The sequence below is a fragment of the Miniopterus schreibersii genome (genome assembly GCF_964146895.1).
Source record: "Miniopterus schreibersii genome assembly, chromosome: 22".
NCBI classification, from domain to species: domain Eukaryota; kingdom Metazoa; phylum Chordata; class Mammalia; order Chiroptera; family Miniopteridae; genus Miniopterus; species Miniopterus schreibersii.
Window position 1 is genome coordinate 13,632,600 of NC_138124.1, and position 26,662 is coordinate 13,659,261.

General features: G+C 46.6%; 1 protein-coding gene across 1 annotated transcript in view; it reads left to right on the forward strand.

Moving 5' to 3' along the window:
* NR2F2 (nuclear receptor subfamily 2 group F member 2) overlaps positions 1–26,662 on the forward strand; it is a 494,304-nt gene that overhangs the window by 344,064 nt on the left and 123,578 nt on the right. The window contains exon 4 of the mRNA XM_081124791.1: positions 6,278–6,399. The gene's annotated coding sequence lies outside the window, so the exon portion shown is untranslated. The remainder of the gene's footprint in view (positions 1–6,277; positions 6,400–26,662) is intronic.

Below are 26,662 nucleotides of genomic sequence, written 5' to 3' on the forward strand. Positions count from 1 at the left end.
CTTACGGATGCGGTCACTGGCTGACCCCTGCGTGTGTCCCTGACCGGGGATCGAACCTGCAACCTTGGCCTCTCGGGACGACTCTCTGAGCCACTGAGCCGCCCGGCCAGGGCTGAGATGGTCATTTCTTTACGGGTCCGTCTTATTTGTTGTGTGTGTCCCGGTGACAGCCCCTGGGCCTTCCATCTCCCAATGAAAAGTCTGGGATTTGGCCTCACGGTGGAAAAAGGGAATTTGGCCTTTTGACTCTCTTAGAAAATTCGCTGCCTCTCAGCGCTCTGTGGATTTGCTTTCAGTAACTCTTTTTAATGTGATAAAGATAAAAATCGATGCTGCTTGCTGACAGTGGTGACAAACAGTCCAGTTCCGTTACCTGGAAAGTAAAAAAATTATGTTTATTTCTCAGGGTTTGGGGAGAGACGACAGTGAGGTGATTGTCTATAGAGCCCATGTCGGTGTCGAGCCGCGAACAGGTTTTGAAATTTAGGTGCCGCTGGGACGGTTGGTGCCTAGGAGACGGTGCTTGAAAGGAAGGAAGGAATCTGGGGCCAAGTCAACGCCCATGAAGCTCTAGGGGCTCGGCGCACAGTGTGGCCTCCAGCCGGGCCTCTCGGGTTTGCACGCCTTCCTTGCAAAACCTGGCCAAGCGACTTAACTTCCCTGTGCCTCAGTTTCCCCCCATGCGATGCGGCATTGACGGGACACTGCCTGGCGGTGATCACTTCAGCAACTAAGACCAATATCCTTCCGTTCGGACTTGTTTCGCGGGAACACAGTGAGAGCGCCTGGGGTGCAGGGTTGCCTGCTCCGTGAAACCTTGGACGCCCCACGCTGTGGGGTCCCCAGTTCTGGGCTCCCCTAGTGGTTCTGACAGTCATTTCCTCCGTCCTGCACTCCCCAAGTCCCCCACTGTGCTTTATGCACCCCGGTGTCCCCCAAAACCTGCATGTCCACCCTGAACGCTTCCTATTGGGAACAGGCTGCATGGCTCACCCAGTGTGGCCCATGGATTTTATTAAGGTGATGTGGTTTTATTACACACACACAACATACCCTTTAGGGAGATTTTGGACGAAAGGACGTATTTTTCCAGAATTCTTATATCATGCGCTGGGAGGTATTAATAAATCCGTAGTCAGACTTATTTTTAGTGAAGCTGATACAAAATCGTTAGGATTCCAGCAATTAAAATCATATCCCTTACTGGAATTACTGTCCCCGGCCTATTTATGGAGACAGTTCCATTACTCTAATTTCAGATGCTCAGGAAACCTTCAGCGGGCACGATTTAAGCGGTTCTTTCTATGCAACTAAGAATAAATGCAAATTTCCAGCACCTTCAGCTCACCGGCATTTCTGGGTGGACAGAGCGGGGCTCCCCAGGAACACAGCCTGGGGACCTGGACTCCCCCGGATCGGGTGGCCCTGGGGGAGTCACTGCCCCATCCAGGCCCGGGTCCCGTTTTTCCACAGTGATGGGGCTGAGGAACTGTCTAAAGTCAAACTGAATGGAAAGAGCAAAGGCTTGTGCGTAAGAGGCCTGCCCCATTTAGGAGGCGGCAGGCAGCAAGGAGGGGGCGCGGCGAGGCCTTTCCATGAAATGAGTAAGTGACGCTGATTTCGCTTGAAATTTCTAGATGCAGTTTCTTAGACACGCTGCCCTGCATCTAAGTTCTTCTAAACTACTCCTTAAAATGTTTGTGGGCCGGCCCCTTGCCCAGGCCCGGCACAGATCGCCCGCTTCTCCTATCAAACGGGGCTCCCCGCTGAGTCTCTCTACACCATTAAATTTCCTCCGACGTGTAGCCGGGAGAATTTTTCCAGGTGTCCACATTCCTGCAGGGCGGGGAGAGCGCCGAGCCTCCTATTAGATCAATACCACGCTGGAGCGGAACACAAAGACCCTTTTTCACCGCGTGGCCCCCTCTGGAGAGCTCTGTGTTGGAGGCAGGGCCCGAAGGCCGTCTGTCTGTCGCTCGGCTGTGCCTCCGATCAGCGCTGTCCCCGGAGCTCCCCGGATGGCACGGCCGCGCAGACCTGGGGCGCGCGACCTTGAGCCAAACCTGCGCGGTGCGCGCCAGGTGGGCGCACGGGGCTCACCGGCGGGGCGCACCCAGCACCTTAGCAGGCTCAGCTCCCCTCCCCTCCGGGGGGCTCAGAGCGCCAGGGCCCGCCAGCCCCCCTCCCGGAGCCTGCGGAAAGGAAAGGGAAGGAGATTCCCAGCCGAGCTACAGGTTGAAATAGGAGCTGGAGCCCGGGCTCCCCGAGCCAGGTGGAGGAAACTGGCAAGGTCAGCCACTCAGTCACCAGGTGGTGCATTTAATTTAAAAGGAGTGTTAACCTTGTTTATACAAAATAACAGCAATATGCAGAGAAGCAGTAAATCCATTGTCGTTAAACAGCGGGGAGCCGCTGGCGCTGGCAGGCTGCCCACCGGCGACGTGAACCCGGCTGGCACCGAGCGGGCCCGGAGAGCGGAGCGCGCGCCCGGGCCGCGCCAAGGCCCCGAGCTGTGCCCTCTCCGCCCTCCGGACGACTCTGTGCATTCTTGTCAAATATATTTAGACCAAGAGGTGTCCACTTAAAGAGAAACATTTGTTAATCACTTAAACGCGGGCGCTTGGCTGCTCTCCAGCTCCACCTTTATAAATATGCGCCCTCGCTCTCCGGCGAAGCAGGGGACTCCCCAGCAAGTCCCCTTCCTCCCCGCGTCCCCTCCAACTGACCTGCGCTGAATGTCCCTGGCACCTTATTAATTTCCCATCCCAGCCGGTCCCCCCCGCCCCCCAGCAGCCTGCTATCGGGACGTGGGCCGAGATAAATAAATGATAACGCTGGAGAGAAAGAAAGGGGGGCGGGGGTGTTTCTTTAAGCAAGGGACAGGTTCGGGTGACATTCCTGTTGACCCAGGCGCTGGGGTCCAGTCTCCTTGTTTACCAGCAGCTGTCGGGCTAATGACACTCTGATAACCAGGGGCCGCCCTGCTCGGGGCGCAGCAGATAAAGGGGCCTCTGTTGAAAGAGCAGAGTCCCGGCCCCTGCTCCTTGGAACCTCTGATCACAAAAGGCGAAGCCCCGTGGGGGCGCAGGGGTTTTCTCTCCCCAGCCCCGAGGTCACCTCTGCCAGCCTCTGCGCCCTGCAGGGGTGGAGCCAGGGGGTGGGAGAGGCCGCGGGGGGCAGGGTGGGAAGGTCAGAGCTGGGTGTCTTGAAGGGCTCTTCCTTTTGTTTGAAAGCCCCCGACATTCCCCTGCCCCCAGGAGCCTCCGGAGCGGACGTGCCAGGGGCAGGGTTGCGGGATGATTGAGGCTTAACCGCAGGGCGGTCGCTTGGAATGCTTGGAACCGCGTCCCTCCTGAGACTGTGACGATGCAGGGGACCTCGCGCGGCACCCAGACGCACGTTCTGACCTGGCAGCTCGGGGAGGAGATGTCTGCCCGGCCGGTGCGGCTCGATGGTTGAACGAATGTCAACCCGTGAACCCCCGAGGCCACCGGTTCGATTCCCGGATGGGGCACGTGCCCGGGTGGCAGACTCAGTCCCCAACAGGGGCCATGCGGGAGGCAGCCGATCGGTGTGACTCTCATCACTGATGTTTTCATCTCTCTACCCCACTCCCTTCCTCTCTCCAAAATCAATAAAAACATATTTAAAAATAAAATAAAATAAAAAGAAAGGAGATGTCTCCGAGCTTAAGGGACAGGCCTATAGTCAATTAGCAAGTGTAGCAACAGCTCTCTGTCCACCGTCTTTTCAGACAGACAGAGAGATGAAATATTTTACACGGTTTCTGATGTACCCGGATAACATACGAATTTCAAGATCTGTATCTTTAAATACATACAAGGAGATCCGCAGTGATGTGTCTCTTTCAATTTCCCCTTCTAATTCCTGATCGGGTCGTCAGACGGCAGCTTTCGAGTGTGTTCCAAGCTGAGAGGAAGCCAAAGCCCTCACCTGGCTCAGGTCCCAGCCTGGCAGGTCCCTGGGCTTCCCTCAAGGCCCCACCTCCGCCCTGATTATTTCATGGAGACGATCCATTTGAGGATCAGCAGGCCTGGAATCCCAAAATCCCTTGCATGCTCTAACCGGCCGAGCAGACGTACCTCCCGTAAAGCAAATGCAGAGAACAAATTGATTTCTGCTCTTAGAAAGTGCAGACCGTGCCCCGGCTGGGGGGGCCCCGGTGGTTGGAGCACCTTCCCCTGCACCAAAGGGTTCCCAGGTTCAATCCCCGGTCGGGGCGCATGTGGGAGGCAACCAATGGGTGTTTCTCTCTCACGTCAATGTTTCTCTCCCCCCCCCAAAAAAAAGTGCAGATGGTGGGAAACAGATGATCTCACATTCATTCATTTGTTTAGTCCCCTATAGAATGTCCCCTATCGGACTTGAGGATTTTGAGAGGGAAAACAAATAAATAAAAGGCAGGCAAAGGATGTTAAGATGCTCAAAAGAAAGACGGTTGACATGCTGACCCATGCAATTTCCTCAGCAAAGCTCTTTACAGTATTTTTAAGGATAAACTCCCAGGGAGCATTTCCCAGTGGCCTCGTCACTCGGATTTTCAAACTATAGTGACTCTGCCATTTTCTCTTTATGGCATGGTGGGATAAAATTACTCTCTCTACAAAATTTAAATGTGGCTTGTAATCTCTTTATGGCACTTCCTTCATTATTAACTGTTACGGGTTCAATTGTCTTCCCCTAACACCATAGGTTGAAGTCCTAACACCCAGTACCTCAGAATGGGGCCTAATATATAATATGCCTTGGGCAGGATTTGGGGAACTTTCTATATTTCTGTTTATTTTAGAAGTATAAGCCATGCTTTAAATAACACAATTCTATTTAACTCAATAGAGGCACATTTTGCGCGGTAAAAACATTTACAGTAAACATGAATCATCAAAATGAGAGCCAGTTAAGGGCCCCGTCCGTTGCTTAGTGTATCTCATTACATCACATATCAGAGAACGTAGACCCTTCTCTACACCGTGAGCAACTTGGCGAATTCGTCTCCATCATTTCAACCACATTTTTTATCTGTAATACAATTTATTCTTGAAACGTTTATAGTAGGTTTTGTCAAGGACCCAACTGTGGACAGAGATGATAAAAGACACAGTTGACAAGGTTTCTCTAGTAGGTACTTCACCCAAAGTCCCAGAAGGGGACGGGGTAAAGCCTGCAGCTCCTGTCTTCGGGTAGCTAAGAATTTCACTGGTGAAAAAGGCCATAAGTAACCCAAGGAAGTAAATGAAAATTACCCTTACAAACGATACCGCTTCAATCCAAACAAAAATGAGCTCAAGGTAGGGCCGTAGATCCCGTAGGACTGCAATAGCAATAGTGGTCCCAGGCCACGCCTGCGCTCTCAGTGTAACTGTTGACAGTGCTTTCACTCCCCAGAATGTCCCGATTTAACTGAAAAAATCTGCAGTCATCTTATGTCAGAGTTTCTCAACCTCATGTTAACCTGGATAATCCTTGTTACGGGAACGGTCGTATGCATTGCAGGATGTTTAACAATATTCCTGGTCTCTACTCACTAGCAATGTGCTCACCCAGCTGTGACAACCCAAAATGTCTCTAGATGTTGCCAAATGGCCCCAGGGGAGGAGGGGGGGGACAAAAATTGAGAACCACTGTTTTGGCCCAAGATTCTATAAAGGTTGGGAGAAGGTATGTCCAGGAATGATGACTAAACCATGGAAAACTATCTTGGGAAGGTTAGACGCCAACATCTGTATATGAGACTGGTTGACGAGATGGGAGGACCTTCTACATATAAATGGGTAAAAACAGGAAAGTCAAAAGGACGAGAGAAGGCGGTAACTGAGAATAAAGGCTGGGACATGAAGCAAGTTAACCAACCTGTTGACCAAGCTACAGCTAACTATCTCTACATGCCTCTCAACAATGTTTAAAAGATAATAAGTTTCTCAAAATGTCTTCATTCATGGGGTCCTTGACATACTGCACCCAGAATTAGGCTGGTTCCATTGTTTAGCTCCTTTAATATGAATAGAGAGACAATCAGGTGCCATCACCATAACAATAATAATAGCAGCTGGCATTTATTTGGTGCCTCTTACATCCCAGACGTTATCTGGTTTAACCCCCTCAAGACCTTGCCAAGGGCAGCATTAACCTCCCTGGGGCTCAGTTTCCTAAAGAGCAGACAGGAGGTAGGCGGTCGTGCATCTATTAAGCATCAGGGACAAGACTTGAATCCAGGTCCAGCTACATGGAGCCCACATGTGTTTTTCTTACCCCACAGAACTGCCCGGAGGACAATGAGCAGCAGATCTTCCTGGTGCACGGGGAACGCAGGCGACTTGAGAACCTAGAAAGAAAATGATCCTCCTTCATCCGCAGGCGCTGAAGCAGTGGAGGTGGCAGGTAGGGTTGCTCTTCTGTACCTCAGGCCAACCTTTAATGACTATCAACTCGAAGTGAGCGTCGTCCCATTGAGTTGTCAGGCAATCGTGTTGGATCAGGAGTTTGTTGGCTGGTTGACGTTTGGTGGAAATATAACAATATGATTCTAAACACTGGCTGTGGTGGAATCGCGTGAAATGAAAGACCACCTTAGCTCTTGATTTTTGTTTGAGAGTCTCCCAGGTAAGAGGTGGGCTGTCTTCCCATCACTTTTCATTCTTAGTTCTTCATGGACTCGGTACACTTGGCTCTGACGTGTGGCTGGAAGGAGGTATCTGTCTCCCATGATTGTCCTTGGTCACCTAACTCTGTGCCTTCAAGCCTGTGGACAGTGGTGTCGTGAGGGAGGCGGGGAGAAGGGAGGAAGGAAAACCATAGCAGCTGGAGGCAATAACATAACCTCGTCCAACCATTCATGCTCGGTTCAAATCTCACCTCCTTCCCAATGGTCTCGAAGTCCAAGCTCTTGACCTTCTTGCCAAGGACCTACCAGGCAAGCTGGGGATACCTCCACCTATGGCTCCCACATGCCTGTGAAGCTAAGTCTTAGCTCCCCCCCCCACCCCCCACAGCCTGGACAGCCCCTTGTCGAGGTGGCCACACAGGAAACAAACATTATTTGTGGCCACTGTCTAATTTAGGCCTTGCCAATAGTTATGACATTTCTGATAACATTTTTTAAGCCATCAAGTTATTTATACATTTTCAAGAAGTTGTATGTTTATTTTTCTTCGTTGCTTAAGTCCGCTTGTCGCTATTTATCTTGAAGTAAGGCTAAATATTTTAAAATTTGGAATGACAAGCTGATATGGCCCAAATTCTTTCGCCTCGCCAAATTCTAATCTTTTATAAGGATATAGATGGCAAATTTATTTTGGAAAGACCAGTTGCCTCAGAAAGTCATTCTCAACTGGATTTACAAAGCCTAGATTATTTTTAGACTGTCTAATCTTTTTTCCAATTCCCTGATGGTCAGAACATATTTTTTTTAAAAACAAAAAACAGAAAAAAGTAAGCAGGCCCAGGACATGCCAAAAATAAAAACTTAAAGGCTTCAAGCCTTTATAGATTATCTCTCTTCTCATTGATGTTTTGAAAAACTTTTAATTTGAGGAAGAAAAATATTTCTACCACCAGCGATATTTTTAAGTTCATCGGGGACATTTTTATAAAGTGCTCAGATAACTTTTCATTTAGTCCCAAAATAAGTAAGTAAAATAAATAGACAATAATACTAATATTAGCCTCTTTCTCAAGCATCCACCCTGTGGGACACTTGACATACATCTTCTCGTTTAATACCCACAGAAAGGCCATTTTAATCACCTAGTTACAAGTAAAGGAACCAAGTTTCTCTCTCTCTCTTTCCCTCTCTCCCTTCCACTCTCTCTAAAAAAACAATGGAAAAAAATATCCTTGGGAGGGGCTTAACAAACAAACAAAAAATTACAGAGATGAGCAGGATTTGAACCCGAATTGTGTGTCTCTAACCTTAAATACTATTTTGCGGCGATTATGCCAAGTGGTCTTACGATCAGGGCTGCCCTGGGGAGCATCCTGGAGCAAATCCTCAGGTTTCCCTCTCCCCCTACCGCTCACTATCAGCGGCTCGAGGTCACCGGACTGTTGCTCCTCTGGTTCACATCCATCAGGACAGGATTCGAGATGTTGTATATTATTCTGTGTGTACCAAGCGCACCTATAATAGCTTCAGAATTGTACTTTCATTTGAGGTAGTTGGAATTAGAACTTCTCTGCGACATGCGTCGAACACAAACCATTGCATCTTAAGGCCCAAACAGATTCGTTCATAACCAGGACTAGACGCGCAACCAAACGTTTTTCTTAAAAATTGGGTCTACATAGAATCGCAGAATTTGGGGAGTTTTGAGAAAAAGCTCGTCGATGCCTCATACTGTTGATTCCAGTAAAACTGATCTAACTGGTGACGAATTTACGATTCCCTTTAGAAGATGAGTTTCCACTAAATTTATTTTATTTTTTGAGTATCTTTCTGAGTGTTTTATTAACTTGATTGGGGGGGCAATGGTTAATATGAGCACGTAGGTTTCAGGTGTGGGTTTCTGCGTTACAAGATCTGTAGGTTGCTCTGTGTGCCCAGCACCAGAGATTTAAACCGGGTGATTTTTAGCAGGATGTATATAATCAATGTTTTTCTTTAAGCAACACACACACTTACCATCTGCAGTTGGACTTTCTCCACGTACTTGTTTACTCAACCGCTGTTTATTTCTACCTCGGACAAAAATAATACCGTGCATTAGGAATATGGAATACAGGTTACCAAGTTTTCCCAAGTCTGTGCATTTCTGTGGCTTCTGGCAAGAGACAGGCTCAGGTGAAATCTTATAAAAGAGCCAGAGAATTATCAGCTTGATCCCTAAACACCAGCATTATAGTTCAGGCTTGCAGACAGCAGCTGCTCCCTAAATACAACTTTGCTGAAATGATGGGAGCCACCAGTAAATATTAGAATCTATTGTTTCCAAAATAGCTTTGGAATGGAACATGTTTTTAGTTTAATAATAATTAAGTAGACTCTTGGGCTCAATGCTGTGTTTGAAGACATGCTTAAGTCGTGATAACAGGTATCCCAGACCCACAACACGGCTCCACGCCCTGATTTGTCTGTCTTTGTCTAGCCTTTTTCGGTTTCTTTTTTTAAAATATGTCTTTTTTGATTTCAGAGAGAGGAGGGGAGAGGGAGAGAGAGATAGAAACATCTATGATGTGAGAGTCATGGATCAGAGGCCGCCTGCTTGCTCCCTACTGGGAATTGAGCCCGAAACCCGGGCCTGTGCCCTGACCGGGCATCGAACCAGGACCTCCTGGATCATAGGTCAATGCTCAACCACTGAGCCACGCCGGCCGGGCTCATGTAGCCTTTTTCAAAGCCATTTGATCGTTAAGAGCTCCACTGGGCAGAAATGGGCGTTGCTGGTCATGAACGGTTCCCAAGCAGGAGATCTGATTTCTGGCCCTGGGTTCCTCCTACAGCCTCTGGGGTGTCCTTTGGGCTTCTCCAAGGCCCTTCTGTTGGTCTGTACCAGTCACCCCTGCCTGGAGGATTGGGGACCGGAGAAGGCCACTAGATAGATACCTGCCTACCCCTTCTCCAGGGCTCAGATCCAGACAAACCCATGGTCTGCACGTCCTTCCGTTGTAGGCATTAGGAACGGCACCGGGTGTTAGTCGGGTGGGGTCAGACCGGACCTGGGTTCAGCAACCTGGGTCCTTGGGTTTTGGCTAAGAAAGAATTCAGAGCCCAGACCCAGACTACAAGAGGATACTTATTTGGTAAAGTTACACAGATGGAAGAAGTGATTCTTAGAAGAAACGGGCTTAGGAGACAAGTTATAGAGGCAAAGGAAGGGCCCTGGAGCTTGGGAGAGAGGAAGCCAAGGGGAAGGGGCCTGGGGTGGGGGGAAAGGGAAAGGCACTGGCTTGCTCACAGGGGGGAGAGGGCATGGTCGTCGGTCCTAATGGTTTTAAGGGTGGAGATTTTAGGGAAGGTCCAGGGGAAGATCTGACTGTAATAGTCAGTAGCTTCCAGGGTGTCCTTTCAGGGTGGGGTCTCCACTGACCGATGGGTTGGCCTGAGGGCAGGGAGAGGCCATCATTCAATGCCCAGGTCCTGAGGGCAACTGTGGCTGGTTTTGTTGATCTTCTGGGCCTGGACCTGAAACAGGGCAGAGGCCTAGATGTTATCTCTAGGGAGGAAAAGGTCATGGGGTCCAAAGCCCGTGACCAGCGATATGCTAGCTACTAGCTGAGGAAAGGCCACCGGGGGGATGAGGTCCCACCCTGCCCTACAATTGTCCTTTGCTGGGCACCCGGGGCTTTCCACCCTGATGACCTTCCATGCCTGGTCGTTGCTCTGCTCCTGTCTAACTGCCTGTCACAAGCCTGCGCCTTGCTTTACAGACCATGAAGTAAAGGCTCCAGGGGAGTCCATACTTCAGGGTTTCCTGTCTATCATTTCTAACAGCGGCCCCCAAATCGGGGCCCGCACAGCTCCTGAGAATTCCCAGAGGGAGCCCTGGAAGGCCTACAACCCTCTCCTACATTTCTCATCGATTAAGCCCCACGGTGTACTCACCAAACGCAGTGGGGTGTTTGCTCAGTGAGTGAGATTCATGGGGAGTCAGAGGCCGGTCATCAAAGGGGTCCTTGATTTTTTTTTTTAAAAGCTGGGGACACTTGTACTATCACATACAACTGGTCTAAAGAGCTATGGACAACACGTGCTCACACGCATGAAAATGACAGGCCACATGCGTGCGCCAAGTCCACGGGGTTTCCTGGGTGGCCGCAGCCATCGCTTGTAGGGAAAGGCCGGCCTTAGCCTGAGCTCTCAGATTCCCACAAATGACATCAACATAAATGAAAGGTAAGGGAGCAGGAAATAAAAAGAGAGACAAAGAGAGAAAAAAAAGCAAGGGAGGGCCTAAGAAGGCCTCCACACCCTCTACCTCCTATGACCCAACCTGCTAATGGGCAGGGATTCAATTGCAAACTAAGGCGGTTGGGCCTGGGGCTGGAGAAGGCCCTTTTTCTGACTTCGCCAAAGGGGAGGAAAGAAAAGCCAGCGCTTGTTTTTCAAAAAGGAAGTTGAGGATCAGGGGAGCCTCAGGCGTCGCCTGTCAGCCAGGCCCCAGATGCTGTTGGCCGATTCCCAGATGGGGGCTGAATTCAGGGGAACGGGGCCCCCCGGATCCCGGGTGTTTCCTGCCGGTTCTTGATCTTAAGTATCCACAAGCGTGTTCTCTTGTCATCAGCATGTGCCCCGGCTCAGGGACAGTGCCCAGCTCCCAGCGCCACCCCCTCTCCCGCATGCGGTTGGCATGGCGCTCGGAGCAGATGGGCACCAAACCACAGTGCCAGGGAAACAGTATGCTCCCCGTGTCAGAAGTTTAGGGACACTCGCCAGGCCAGGATTCCAGCTGAGGAGTTGGGATCATACAGTTCCAGGCTGGGGGGGGTGGGGATGTGGCTATTCTTTGCCTCTCTTTCTAGCATTTATTAAATAACAGCAGGAGGGGGGGGGGCACAACTTATGCAGAAAATTGAAATGAAAAGCAATTGGTGTTTAAAACTTTAGTGTTGGAATTGCATTTTTTTCAGTGCCAAAGGAGCCCTTTTTCTAAGGAAATATTATTCAGTGTCTCAATATAGAGCAAAATAGCCTGGGAGGCTGATGGAGGGGCGGTGGGTGGAAGGAGGGGGGTGGCTCTCCCCCTCCCTGCAGCTTTCTGCAAAGACACTGATGTGTGTCAGGCTGAAAATGGCCCATCTGTGTTCTTTTTTTATCTCAAAATTATTTTTAATATGTTTTTATTGATTTCAGAGAGAGGGAGAGAGAGAGAAGCATCGATGAGAGAGAAACATCATCGAGCGGCTGCCTCGTGCACGCCCCCTACAGGGGAACTGAACCGTGATCTCCTGGTTCATCACTTTCATATGTGTCCATCAGTATTTGCAAAATCGAGATAAAACAAAAATCTAATATTTATTGTACGTGAAAACTTTAAAAACAGTGCTTCCTTCTAACATACAACTTGCACAGAAATCACAATATATAAGTCAACAAAAGAGACCATTTCTTCTCAAAATCACTGAAAATTAAGACTGTAGTGTCCTTAGGTGAAGGTGGGAGCTCAGTAAACTGCATTCAAGACATAATTGCAGTGTCAAGAACATAATCTTACTATAATTTCTTTTTTTCCCCCCTGAAAACTTAAAAATGGTTATTACAAAACCATTTACCTTTGTTTTTGTCTTAATACAAAGAAATAATCCTGAAATAACCTCCCCAAATGAGGAGATTTCCATATTGCCTTTCAAGATTTGGGTTCAGGGAGTGGGGGCTGGAGAAATGAAGGCTGGTCAATGAGATTAGTGTTTCAGAAAAATAGAGAGAGAGAGAGAGTCCAATTAGAAGTATCCTGGGGTTATTAGTGATAACAGTGCTCATATCCAATTAAGATGAAAACCATTTTACTAGCTTAACGTGCCACCTCTGGCACTGTGCTTTATTAGTTTTATCAGACTCAAGAACTGAATCTTGAAATGATACGTACGCCGGGTACCAAAGAGATACCGCTAAGACCGAGACATAATTGGGATAAAATGAGACGCCTCAAAAGTTGCTGATTAATGAGCACTGTGGGTTTTGGGGAGGGGAAGAAACTGGTCCTTTCGGACAGTGTTTGACAGGAAAACACTCATTGGACTGTGCAATGACATTATGAAGATGACAAGATACCATGACCTTCTTTGGTGTCCAAAAATTGCAGTCAAGCCTGGCCAGTGTGGCTCAGCGGTTGAGCTTCGGCCTATGAACCAGGAGATCGCGGTTTGATTCCCAGTCAGGGCACAGGCCCGGGGTGCAGGCTCCTCGATCCCCAGCAGGGGGCGCGCAGGAGGCAGCCGATCAATGACTCTCATCATTGATGTTTCTCTCTCTCCCTTCCTCTCTCTGAAATCAATAAAAACATATATTTTTTAAAAATACAGTCATATGACATCCATGTGCTATGACAGCCTTCAGATTCATGATGCGCCTTCCCTATTAAAAACTCCAGTGAACAAAAGCAACTGTTTGTGATGTATGTCAGGTTTCTTCTTTCCCTCCCAGATCAGAGGCTATAATAACTAACGATCGGCATTAAGAATTAATAAGAAAATCTCTCGTGTTATCCCCGAGCTCTTCAAGATGGGTCATGTAACGCTTAAAACTTATTTTTGTTAATTAAGTTTCATTCCTCTACGTTTTTAAACAATCATTTGAACTTCTCAAAAAAAAATAAAAATTATCTTTGCATTTCTACGCCACGCATCTGAGCAGCAGAGACTGGCTAAAAGCAAATAAATGCCTCCACAATGAAGCTGCCCATGTGGGTAACCATAAAATCACTGTTGTGTTGCTTCCATATAGACCTCCCAGACTAATAAAATTCTTGTCACTCATTTCTGAAGCTGGTGGGGGGAAAGCCTTCATGGTGCAGGCGTGGCATCGCGGGTGCTTGTCTTTGGTAAAATATTCAGTGCACAGCCAGGAATGCGTGATGGAAATCGTTGGTTAGATGGCCCACGGCGAGCCTGTTGGGGAGACCAGTTGTCTGATATGACGGGTTCTTCTGGGAAGCACACGGGTACTTCTTCTGCTAATGTGTGTGAGCCACATATGAAAGCCCTACCCCGTGATGCTAAGGAATGAACATAGGGGCTTGTGAGGCAAGGATGGCCCGTGCTGGGGGTGAGAGGATGGCCTGGCCAGGTGAAGAAACATAGACCATCTCAGCTGCATCATGAGATTCATGGGCTATTCCCTTTCATAGAAAAATGTGAGGCTCATGAAGGTGGACCCGGTTTTGGAAGTTGCTTTATGATGAAATGTCGAATCCTGTCTGTTTCCTGTGAGTCTTTCCACTTTATAAAGGCGTGAACGTGTTACTGGAATGGCAACATGGATGTTGGTTTCTGCAAAGTCGAAAACGAAAGGCCCTGGGCAAACCTGAAGGTGACACAGGTCATTGTGACTCTTCAAGAAAACAAAGGGGCCCTGGCTGATGTGGCTCAGTTGGTTGGGCATGGTCGTATCTACCAAAAGGTTCCTGGTTCGATGCCCGGTCAAGGCACATGCCTGGGTTGCAGGCTTGATCCCCGCTGCGGGGTGTGCAGAAAGCAGCTGATGGATGTTTCACTCTCACATCCATGTTTCTCTCTTCCTCTCCCTTCTCTCTAAAAATCCATTTTAAAAAATGTTTTAAAACAGTAAAAATCTAGATTTTAAAGAAATCATGAAGTTTTTAGTGTGTGTGTGTGTCAGTCCGTGTGTGTTATATTAGATCCCTATTGCTGCATCATCACCAGAAACTTAGCAGCTTAAACAATACGTATTTATAATGTCACAGACTGTGGGTTAGGACAGAGCTGAGCTGAGTCTCTTTTGCTTCAGGGTCTCTTGCAAGGCGGCAGTCAAGGTGTTGGCTTGGGTTGGGGTCTCATCCGAAGGTTCAGCTGGGGAAGGAGTCTTTTCAAGCTCATTTATGTAGTTGTTAGTTGCTGTCATTTAGTTTCTTTGGGGGTTTTGGACTAAAAAGCTTAGTTCCTAAAAAAATAATCTGAGTTATGCTGGTAACGTGTATTTACAAAGGAAAGGGATTTCTGCAAAGTTGTGGGGGGGGGAAATAGTTTGTCTTTTAATCACCCTCAGTTTTAAAATACTTAATTGTTTTAGTTATAAAAATTGATCTGCTTTGGATAATCCTATAATTTTCAAAAAAGCATATTTAAATTGGTTAGGTATTAAAAAGAATCCTCGTACTGCCCCGTGGCTTGTATAATTTAGTATTTAATTGAACTTAAAACATCTTACTTGATAGATAGCCCTGTGTACATACTTTACCTAACCACACTATTTATTCTTTTTAGAAAATAAAACTTACCTATTAAAATATGGCTTTTGCTGCATTTTAACTTCATTTTTGCCTCACAGTCTAGATGTGAGCGATAATTATGGGATATACATGTTCTTTTATTGGTAATAAATGACACTTATTTGAAAAATATCCCTATTACCCTCTTTCAAGAACACCTTTAAAAGGCATGTGTAGAAACACAATTGTGAGAAAGAACTGATGAAAAAAGACATTAGGTGGCAAACTCTCTGATGATTATTAATGTCCCATTTTCTAGTATCTGTGTACTGTGTCCATATTTGAGCCATAATCAGTGGTTGATGGCAGAGGGAACCCAGAACTGTCCACTTTGCCCAAAATTGGCTTTTAATTGGCAGCATCAGCATCTTGAATGATTGATCAGCTGACAGAAATGTGTCCTGTCTTCTGGCCAATAAGAGTTTCTTCTCATTGAACTTTTCGAATCTAAGCAAAAGGGCTTCATTTTCATGATACGTGGCACTCAAAAAATAGAGAGACAAAGAATTCACAGTAATTAATTTTTAAAATCTTTTTCGTAGCCTGGCCAGTGTGGCTCAGTGGTTGAGCATCTACCTATGAACCAGGAGGTCGCGGTTCAATTCCCAGTCAGGGCACAGGCCCGGGGTGCAGGCATCTCAATCCCCAGCAGGGGGCGCACAGGAGGCAGCCGATTGATGTTTCTCTCTCCCTCTCCCTTCCTGTCTTCCTAAAAATCAGTGAAAATATCTACATTTTTAATCCAAATCCTTGCTACCTTTGCCTCTTTCTCTTCTAAAGAATCCTCCGAGTTCCAAGGATTTGCTAGCGCCTGACACATGCCCAGCCACACCCCCTGCCGCCCCTAAATTGTGCTTGTTGACCCCCAGCCCCTTTAGGGGAGCAGCAACCCCAACTTGGGTCTTCAGAGCCCAGCTGCCCTGAACACCAGAGGGACACAAAAGAGACCGTGTGAGCCAGAGCCCACTAACATATATTCATGAGTCACACTCGACTCCACACGAGGCACACTTTTTAAAAACTCTTTCCCTGTCTCGTTTCAATTTTGGTAAAAATAAAGTTCCTTAAAAACAAATATTTCTTTCAAAAAAAATGTATTTATTAAATAAATGTATTTAATAAATACACCTTTAATAAAAATAAAACATTTCCTATGCAGCCTGGGATGGTCAGTGTGACCATCCTGATGCACCTAAGATATGGGCTTATATTAAAGATTTTTACAGGAATCTAGTTTTATTTCTAAAATGACCTTCTTAGACCATATTCTGAAAGCAAAAACAAACAATAAATTGTATCGCCAATATTCTAGAACATTCCGAAATGTAGTAAAAATGCGATTTTAGGTCAGGGATTTTTTAGATTCATTTGCTCATGAACACTGCATGCGGGAGATAATAAATAAATAAGGCCTGGCCATAAATAAATTGAAACCAGGCCGAAATTGAGACCCCATCGCATCTTTAGCATGCGGCTCTGCTAAAAGCCTAGGGTGGGTTTTGTGTTCATTGAATATATTATGGGGGCCGGGGGGGGGGGTCCAGGGAGGTGATTGAGTTCAATTTCCTCAAAAACTCACTTTTGTAGGAAATCACAAGTGCTCCCCAGCTGTCACCCTTGAGCTCCAGACCGATTCCCCCCCCTTTTTAAAAAACAATCAGAAACTTTCTTTCCTAGGAAAACCTACCCCATGAGCCATTTGCTCCCCGTGGTCGCTTTTCCCCCATCGGTATATTTTTACAGAAGAGCAAAGTCTGGCTCTGTTTTCCTGCTGGAATCACGGTTTCTGTTTCCAACCTGGAAAGAATGCAGTTGGGACTGAAAAGCCCCCCGTCCCATTGTGAAGACTCCCCAGCACTGATCCTCGCTTTTAACATCATAATGAGGGATACTCTTTAGTGGATTATCTTGAGAAGGGATTAACTCCTTCAAGTCTTCCAGGGGGCAAGGTGTTGTGAGCCCTAAATACACACCAATTGCCCCCTTAAGTTTTCATCTTATTTTGAAAACTGCGCAGCTGGATTTCAAATTCTTTGCCACGGAGCTGAATTTTTATTAGTGGCAGACTCGGGGTTGAGGGGCCTCCGATGCTAAATATAAGCTCTGTTCTTTTCATCTCGTGGGGCCAAGTGTCGCAGAGGCTTCGGGGACACGGGCACGTCGGGGGTAAGACTCAATCGGAATGTCCCTGGAGACGCAGACCAGGATTTCAACCTTCGGGGACACTGTCCTTCTGCCGGGGACTCTACCTCTGAGCTCCACGGGCCCATGCGGGCCTGGTACGGTGACTTTTTAACATCACGATGGATATTTTTTTTTTTTTCCAGTCATACTCAAAGTAGAATTCAAATACCTAATACACACACACACTTGAAAGGCAGACTAATTGCTCTATAATTTATAATCAAGTGGATTCTTCAGGCTTTGCTGCTTTATCTCAATAACAATCTATTCTCGTCTGCCTGTGACATTAATTCCGAAATCTCCCCCCTTCCCCCGTCCCTAACCTCGGCTCTCCTATTAACTACCCCATTGTGTTAGCCTCCGATTTGCCAGAAAACTAGATAATTTTCAACTTGTTCTTTCTGTTCATCCCAACTTTTTTTTTCTTTTCTTGCTTAATAGCTGACACCTCTCCTTTTGTCCAAACCCAAAGAATATTCGTCCCACTGAAAACACCCATTTGGAAGGCGTTTGCTCCGCGTAGAAAATTCCTTTGAAACCCACCACGAATTTTTTTTTTTCTTTTTTCTCAGAACTTTCTCTTTCAGGCTGATTTAGTTTTTAATCAGATAGCAACTCCCATCACCCACGGGCAGCTTAAAAAAAATAATTATGTGCAAATGAATTTTTAAATGCTCTGGTAAATGCACAAAAGTTTGAAACATATACAACCAAAAAAAAAAACAAAACAAAAAACCAGCAACAGAAGGATCTTGAGAAAATGAAGTTGCCTATTTTTTATTTTTTAGACCCAGAGGATCCAGGTGCACTTTCTCCTGACCAAAAACGAAATGAGCTCCTAGTCTTTGTTTAATACCTATAATAACTGTATTTGAGGGGCTGCGCTTTAATTGTAAATAATTCCCCCGCATTCTTTCAGTGTAAACTCTTTAAAGAGTCATGAATTTTATTTATAACCTCTCCCTCTTTGAGAGGCTTTTGTTTATTTGCTATTTCATTCTTTGTGAAATAACACTCCCAGCGGAAAATCCCCCTCTCTGCTTAAGGAATTAGGCCCGAGACAAAAGCAGGGAATTCGCTAAGCTTTGTTTTGTGCGAAGAGAAATGTCTGACATTTCTGTGGAGAGGTGTTTAGTTTGGATTCATTAGGTCTTAGGGACTCTTTTCTCTCCTCTGGCCTTTCAGAGGCTGCCACTGTTGTTTTTTTCTTTCTTTCTGTGTTTGGTAGACTGGAGAGACTTTACCAGGGTGTAATTAGGTTTCCGACATTCGAGGAGCAAAAAATCCAGTTGTTTGCAATGCGATGACCGAGTATTTCCCGCGCTCGGCAGGCCCAGACCTGAATCCCGAGCTCCCGTCCCCATCTGGGGAGAGGAGAGGGCAGCCACCAAAGCGAGGGGACAGAAAGGCTGCCGCAGAAGTGAGGGCCTGGAGGAAATAAACGCCTCCCCGAAACATCTTTAAACAAAGTTGACTTGGCCATCGCACCGCCCACAGTCCCACCCAGGAAGGCCCAGACGTGGAATCACCCTATTCTCTGTCTAGAAACAGTAAATAAATTCGGAATTTTGAACACAAGAGAAAACTTCACAATATTTTTTATTTTACAACACCTTGGAGGGCCTTCGTTCCTCCCCAAGATCATTTAAAAGCTGTCTCTTGCCGGGCCTGGAAACAGTACATTCTAGTGTCACATCCAGATTATCTACCTTCGCTAAACAACAGAGACAGACTTTGCTGGGTTGTGGGTGTCGCTGCCTGAATTAGGGGAAACTCAAATATCTGGTAATTCCCCAAATCCTAACGCCGGAAGTAGGGCCCGGTCATATTTTTTCCTTTTGTCCTTGGGCATGAACCCCGCGGACTGCACAGGCTCTGTTCCACCTGAATCCCAATGATGTTCCGCACCTTGCCAGCCTAACGTTTTGGTACAGGCTTAGCTGAACAAATCCCCGACATCATAGGACAATTTTCTTTTCTTTCTTACTTTTTTTTTAATTGATTTCAGAGAGAGGAAGGGAGAGGGAGAGAGAGAGAAACATCAATGATGAGAGTCATTGATCGGCTGCCTCCCGCTCGCCCCCTCCTGGGGATCGAGGAGCCTGCACCCCGGGCCTGTGCCCTGACCGGGAATTGAACCGCGACCTCCTGGTTCACACCGGGCGACAATTTTCTATATTTGATGTGGATTGTAAGGGTTTCTTTGCAGATGTTATTTGAAATGGGATTATCCCACCTCCTTTTTTATTCTCTTTTTTATTGTTACGAAATAAAGACTTTCCCCCTTAGGTTGCCTGTCACTTTTGGGGTGGGCAGCGTGATGAATTATGACACATTTGCTTTGCTCCGCTTTATCTAGCTCATTAGAGATGATGCATGATCTGAACTTTACAGAAGGAAAAAAATTCACGGGTGCCTTCTTCCTTGTGGTCTCTGTTTACCTCTGAAATTGTGGTGCTTTACTGGCCACCTATTGAGCGAAAAATAAGTCTTGTCTGTAAAACTCATGGTTTCCCTCTAGAATAACCCTCAACATGAGCTGTGAATTCCCAACAAGTGTTACCTCTCATCTTCTAGCTCAGGACACTCCTTTTTTCATTGTCACGCTAGACACACAATTTCAGGTGCATGTATAGATTTGATGGAAAGGGACATTTTTAACCCAACTTTTCTAATGAGCTAGCCTTATAATAAAATCTTCAATGAGAAAGCTTCAGTTTAGTAAAATACTCTTTCATGTATAAACTTAAACAAACCTTATTGTCTTTTAGAATCATAAGGTTTGCTGAATATTTATTTCTAAAGAAAAACTGAAGACTCAGTTTTAAACTGATTTGTGCCAAATACATTCTAAATAAGTCTTGAAAAGGCAAAAAACAATTATTACAGAAATAAAAGCAGTATCTTCTTACCTCTCTCTACAGTACTTTGAAATTTTGACTTACATTTAAAACCTAGACAGATTCACCATGATGAAGGTCATCAGATTAAAAAAAAAAAAAAAAATGTTTCTCCAAGTTGAATTCCATGCTTATCAGATAGAACAATTCCTCTCTAATCCTTGAGATGCTAACTGCTATTGAAGTGCGAAAGGCAAAGGAATATTATTTTTAAATGTTCAATACGAAGTTAGAGAAAAGCATTCGGTTTCAAAAATCAGAAAGGTGACTACTTTGAAAGCAAATATACAGATGATCTGAATTTCATTTTCTTCCGTATTATTTCCATTTCTGGCGCTTGTGATTGATGAGTTTCCTTGGTAATAGAAAGAACACTGAGGCAGTTAACATTAAAAATGATAAATAGCCCTGCCCGGTGTGACTCAGTTGGGTGAGCATTGTCCCCATGCACCAAGAGGTCCCTGGTTCGATTCCCAGTCAGGGAGGGCCCAGGCCTGGGGTGCGGGCTCCTCGATCCCCAGCAGGGGGCGCACAAGAGGCAGCCGATCCATGACTCCCATCATTGATGTTTCTCTCTCTCTCCCTCTCCCTCTAAAATCAGTTTTAAAAATATTTAAAAAGCAAAGATTTAGCCCCCTCTTTTTTCCTTACATGTTGTTCCCATATTTCTAGTAATTTCTTCTAGTATATTTAAAATGATGACCCTTCTTCATTGGCAAGGGCGTCCTTTGATACTGATCAACTGAAATCCTTGTCTGCTGGTTGTAATGTCCCCTCATGTGCCCATTGCCCCTTCCCTGGACCTTCAGGTAGGCCACCGGCTAATAACCTCCCAATCATTTTGATACAGGGGCGATCACCCCCCCAGTTACATTATGTGGGGGGGTGAGCCACACCGGCCGGGCCCGCACACAGCTTTTTTTATGCTACGATATATGTTATGTTCTGCCTCTTTTCACGTAATATTTCATATATTCTGCATACTGTTCATGCCAGAGTCATTTTTAATAGCTCTCTGCGGCTTGTTGACTTAAGTTGCCACATGCGAGCTGGCTTGGGTCTAAATTTCCGAGTGGGTGATCTTTCCGATTTTAAAGACTGGTGTGAATCCCACGTACAATCACTTTATCTCTGCTGTCTCAGAACCTCCGCATCTCTGCGTGTTTGGATCCACTGACATCTGCATTTTGGGTGGTTTGCTACCAATGTCTTGCTGTGTAGGAGGAGCCACTGTTGTGGGTGCTACCCCGGGTCCATGGATTCCCTTTTCTTGGTCCCCGGGGTAGTTTTTCTTCTTTATTTCCCCTCCGGAATCCTGAAAGCAGACAGGGAATCTTGGGAGGAATTAGGAGACAAGTGGAAACTACCCTCTGCCGAGTAGGCCTCAAAGCCAGAGGGGCGGGTGGGGTCACAAACAGCCAGGTGGGGCCTCCTTTCCAGCTTCCCGCTGTGTATCTGTGTGTAATTCAACCAAGCGCAGCCCCAGGAGGAATTCTAAGGGATGTGGGGAGGGCCCTAAAACTCACATCATTGTTTTGGGGTGTTTAAAAAATTGGGGGCAAAACGACTTGATAAATGAGGCCGTTGGCGCGCAAGTCGAAGCAGAGGTGGAACAGGCAGAAAGAGTGATTTTAAGAACTTAAAATTTTCAGAACAGGGAGTCGGAGGACTCCTGCCCCAAGATATAAAGGCCGTCGGATGCTGCCTCTGGGCATCTGATTTTAGTAACAGCCTCGGCCGTGTCATTTTTAGAGTTGTCTCAACTGTCGCTTGGGTGGGGAACAGGAAACATGGAGAAATAGATGCTATAAGTCCAGGCCTTTTCCAGTGTTTCACCGTTGTTGTTGTTTTTTTAAAAAGATGCCTTTATTTGTTTTTCTAAATTAGTGCATACTTGAAAAGTGGTTTCTGGGTGGAGACCTCTGAAGCTAGTTTAATGAGCACACATACATTTTTTTTAAAAGTGTAAATTTATTGATCTCAGAGAGAGGGAGAGAGAAACATCAATGGTGAGAGTCATTGATCGGCCGCCTCCTGCTCCCCCCGACTGGGGATCGAGCCCAAAACCCGGGCCTGGGCCCTGATCAGGAATCGAACCCCGATCTCCTGGATCCTAAGTCGATGCTCAACCGCTGAGCCACACCGGCCGGGCCCGCACACAGCTTTTTTTATGCTACGATATATGTTATGTTCTGCCTCTTTTCACGTAATATTTCATATATTCTGCATACTGTTCATGCCAGAGTCACTTTTAATAGCTCTCTGCGGCTTGTTGACTTAAGTTGCCACATGCGAGCTGGCTTGGGTCTAAATTTCCGAGTGGGTGATCTTTCCGATTTTAAAGACTGGTGTGAATCCCACGTACAATCACTTTATCTCTGCTGTCTCAGAACCTCCGCATCTCTGCGTGTTTGGATCCACTGACATCTGCATTTTGGGTGGTTTGCTACCAATGTCTTGCTGTGTAGGAGGAGCCACTGTTGTGGGTGCTACCCCGGGTCCATGGATTCCCTTTTCTTGGTCCCCGGGGTAGTTTTTCTTCTTTATTTCCCCTCCGGAATCCTGAAAGCAGACAGGGAATCTTGGGAGGAATTAGGAGACAAGTGGAAACTACCCTCTGCCGAGTAGGCCTCAAAGCCAGAGGGGCGGGTGGGGTCACAAACAGCCAGGTGGGGCCTCCTTTCCAGCTTCCCGCTGTGTATCTGTGTGTAATTCAACCAAGCGCAGCCCCAGGAGGAATTCTAAGGGATGTGGGGAGGGCCCTAAAACTCACATCATTGTTTTGGGGTGTTTAAAAAATTGGGGGCAAAACGACTTGATAAATGAGGCCGTTGGCGCGCAAGTCGAAGCAGAGGTGGAACAGGCAGAAAGAGTGATTTTAGGAACTTAAAATTTTCAGAACAGGGAGTCGGAGGACTCCTGCCCCAAGATATAAAGGCCGTCGGATGCTGCCTCTGGGCATCTGATTTTAGTAACAGCCTCGGCCGTGTCATTTTTAGAGTTGTCTCAACTGTCGCTTGGGTGGGGAACAGGAAACATGGAGAAATAGATGCTATAAGTCCAGGCCTTTTCCAGTGTTTCACCGTTGTTGTTGTTTTTTTAAAAAGATGCCTTTATTTGTTTTTCTAAATTGGTGCATACTTGAAAAGTGGTTTCTGGGTGGAGACCTCTGAAGCTAGTTTAATGAGCACACATACATTTTTTTTAAAAGTGTAAATTTATTGATCTCAGAGAGAGGGAGAGAGAAACATCAATGGTGAGAGTCATTGATCGGCCGCCTCCTGCTCCCCCCGACTGGGGATCGAGCCCAAAACCCGGGCCTGGGCCCTGATCAGGAATCGAACCCCGATCTCCTGGATCCTAAGTCGATGCTCAACCGCTGAGCCACACCGGCCGGGCCCGCACACAGCTTTTTTTATGCTACGATATATGTTATGTTCTGCCTCTTTTCACATAATATTTCATATATTCTGCATACTGTTCATGCCAGAGTCATTTTTAATAGCTCTCTGCGGCTTGTTGACTTAAGTTGCCACATGCGAGCTGGCTTGGGTCTAAATTTCCGAGTGGGTGATCTTTCCGATTTTAAAGACTGGTATAAATTTACATAATGTGATGTCAAAATGTTTACCTTGGCGTCTGAATTCGGCGCTGGCTCAAGGTTGCCCGCTCTTTCTTCCTCGCGATCCCCAGTTGGACGCAGCCCCCAAACCTGGAGATTTCTCACTCCCAGTGCTCATCTCCGAAGCTATCAACCCCAAGAAGGTGATTTTCATGTAATAATTTTCTGCTCGCAGTTTTAGCCTCTTTTGGTGCATTCCCATTATTTCTTTGTCCTTACTGGTGGTTACACCAGCTCCCAGCTTAATATCATTTGCACATTTCATTAATAGGAGGCTTACTCCCTCTTTGAGATCCTTAATAAAGATGTTAAATTAGATTGTATCTGACACTGACCCCTGGGGCACTGCAGCGATTTAGCGAGATCCCTGCCCGTCATTGCAGAATGCAAGAGGCCCGGCTGCAACCTGGGATGAATCTCCCCTTTTAATTCCAAAGCAGAAGTCGAGTCCTGCGGCTTGGGAGAGCTTGACATTGCCAGAACATTCTTGTAGTGGCTGGGAAGTCATATTTTAGCAATTAGGGACAGGTTTGCCAGAATCCGATGTCAGATGGCCAATCTGCTGACAATTACAAGAGACCGTCTCCCTTTCCTGCTCCATGGGTCTCGGGCCAACCGGGGAGGGCCTTGTTTTCGCAAATGGAACTCGGCTTTTTTATTTCAATCGCCTTTCACCAGCTTTTAAACAGCGCGCCTGCTCTGTGTTTCCACGCAGATTTATTAAAGAAACGCTTGTGCCCAAAGGCCGACCCGGGCAGGCTTCGGGGGAACCCCAGCAGGCGCCCCGCTGAGGATCCAGGCCCAGAATCAGCTTTGGCATCTCAAAAACATTTCCCACGAGGCCTTCCAATTTGGAAACGTTTATTTTTATTTTTTATTTTTTTAATAGAGGAGGTATAATGCCATACGATGTAGGCTTGGCACACAGTTTCACTCTCTTGTGATATTTGGGGAAATCTCTGCATGTAGATCAGATGCAAAATTTCTTCCAGTAAGCTGTAGGGTGATATCTTAAGGATTAGAACGCATCACCCAATAAACCAAAATTCTGGTGTAATTGAGGAGGTTACTGCAGCCTAACTTTGGCTGTGTTTTTTTCAATCTTCACTAGAGAATTTTTTTTTTTTCCCATTGCTTTCAAAGAGGGGAGAGAGAGAAACAGAGAGAGAGAGGCACTGATGTGAGAGACACATCGAGGGGTTGCCTCCCGCACACACCCTGACCGGGCCGGGGATGGAGCCTGTAACCAAGGCAGTGGCCGTGGCCGGACTCGAACCCAGGACCCTTCCGTCCACAGGCCGACGCTCCAACCACTGGGCCACACCAGCCAGGGCCGGCTGTTCTGCCGGATGCGCTCATTCGAGGGAAGGACAGATGTGATGTCTCCATTCTGAGGCCAGCGTTGCTCAAAAAAAGATGCAATAATTCTAAGTGAGCCAACCATCGGCTAGTCAAGAAGCATTCCTTGTATGGCCACGAGAATGGGTTAAGCAGCCACGTGTCAGGGTTTTCGTTTGGTAGAATATTTGGAATGTGTGGCTTTTCCCAGCCCCCAGTTATCCATGAATAGTGGCCTTCGAGGGTCCACTGAGCCATGGACTCCCCTCCCACAGGTAGCCTCTGGGGCTACATCCCCAGGTACCTGGAAAAAAACAACAACTGAAGATGTTTTAATAAACACAGAGTGGTTTTACTCTTTCCCCCGTCAGACCCTTCAAAGAGATTTTGATAAGACGAAACAATACGAGTTATCAGGAAACTGTCCTTAAAATTGACTATATAGTTAGAATGATGGGTGAAATAAAAATAAATACGTCTAATCACAGAATGGTGGGTCCTGGGCGATAAAAAATAAACAGTCGCTCGCATTGAAGATCATTCTCTCGGATCTAATTCGGAGAGGTTCTTACCAAACAGTGGAGCACAGGCTTTCTTTCGATTATAGTGAGTAATTGATGTAGACGGAGCCGCTGTGCCTGATGGGTTTCAGAGCAGAAGAGTGACAGTCACTCAGCCTCATCACTGAAAAGCTTCGTTCCAAGTGATTTGTTGGTTTTTTTGTAAGATATTTGTATACTTCTCAAAATGAGAAAACATCCTAACCCTGAAAGAGGAGTGCCATAGCCTTTCTCTTGAAATACGTGCAGAATTTTATTTTATTTTATTTTATTTTATTTTATTATTTTATTTTATCTTATTTTTTAAAAATATGTGTTTATTAATCTCAGAGAGAGGAAGGGAGAGGGAGAGAGAGAGAAACGTCAATGATGAGAGTCATTGATCGGCTGCCTCCAGCGCGCCCCCTGCTGGGCATCAAGGAGCCTGCACCCGGGCCTGTGCCCTGACTGGGAATCGAACCGCGACCTCCTGGTTCGTAGGTTGACACCGGCCGGGCTCTGTGCACATTTTAAACCTACATTGCAGGCCCAGCATATAAACCGTTGAGAATGACCTAGGCGCTGGCTGGAGCCTGGGAACTGCTTTGCTGGTCTCCGGACTCGCGTCTCTTTTGCATCTACACCGGGTACAGGGGCTCGTTGACCTCATTCCTTGTATCTGAACAACCTCCAGAGCTTCTCAATCAATCACCTGGTGCATGGGGTTTAGATTTCTGAGCCCATTCCTCTGCCCAAAGTACCCTGTGTTCCCACCATGCCGAGGGGGTCCGGCTCCCCAGTGTGCCCTTTTATTTCTCTCCTGAGACGCATGTCCCCAGCTCTCCTTCCCCCGGTGAACGCATCACTTGGAGCTGCTTGCAGGACATCTCGGTAGAGCTGATGTCATCCTGGCCTTTCGTGGTACCGACTCCGAATACGTGTTTGTTCAGGTCACGACATCACACGATACATTTGCTTTTTTTAAAATTTTTTATCATAATCGTCTAGTTACTTATCCAAGTGGCTCCCCCAATCTCGCAGTCTCTTCCATGGCAAAGCATGCATTTTCGTTTAACTTTACATCCCAGCCTCTTCTTCCAAATAGCTTCAGTGTCTGGCATATAATGGGGGAATATTTGCTGAATGAATGAATGAATGAGTGAGTGAATGAATGAGTGG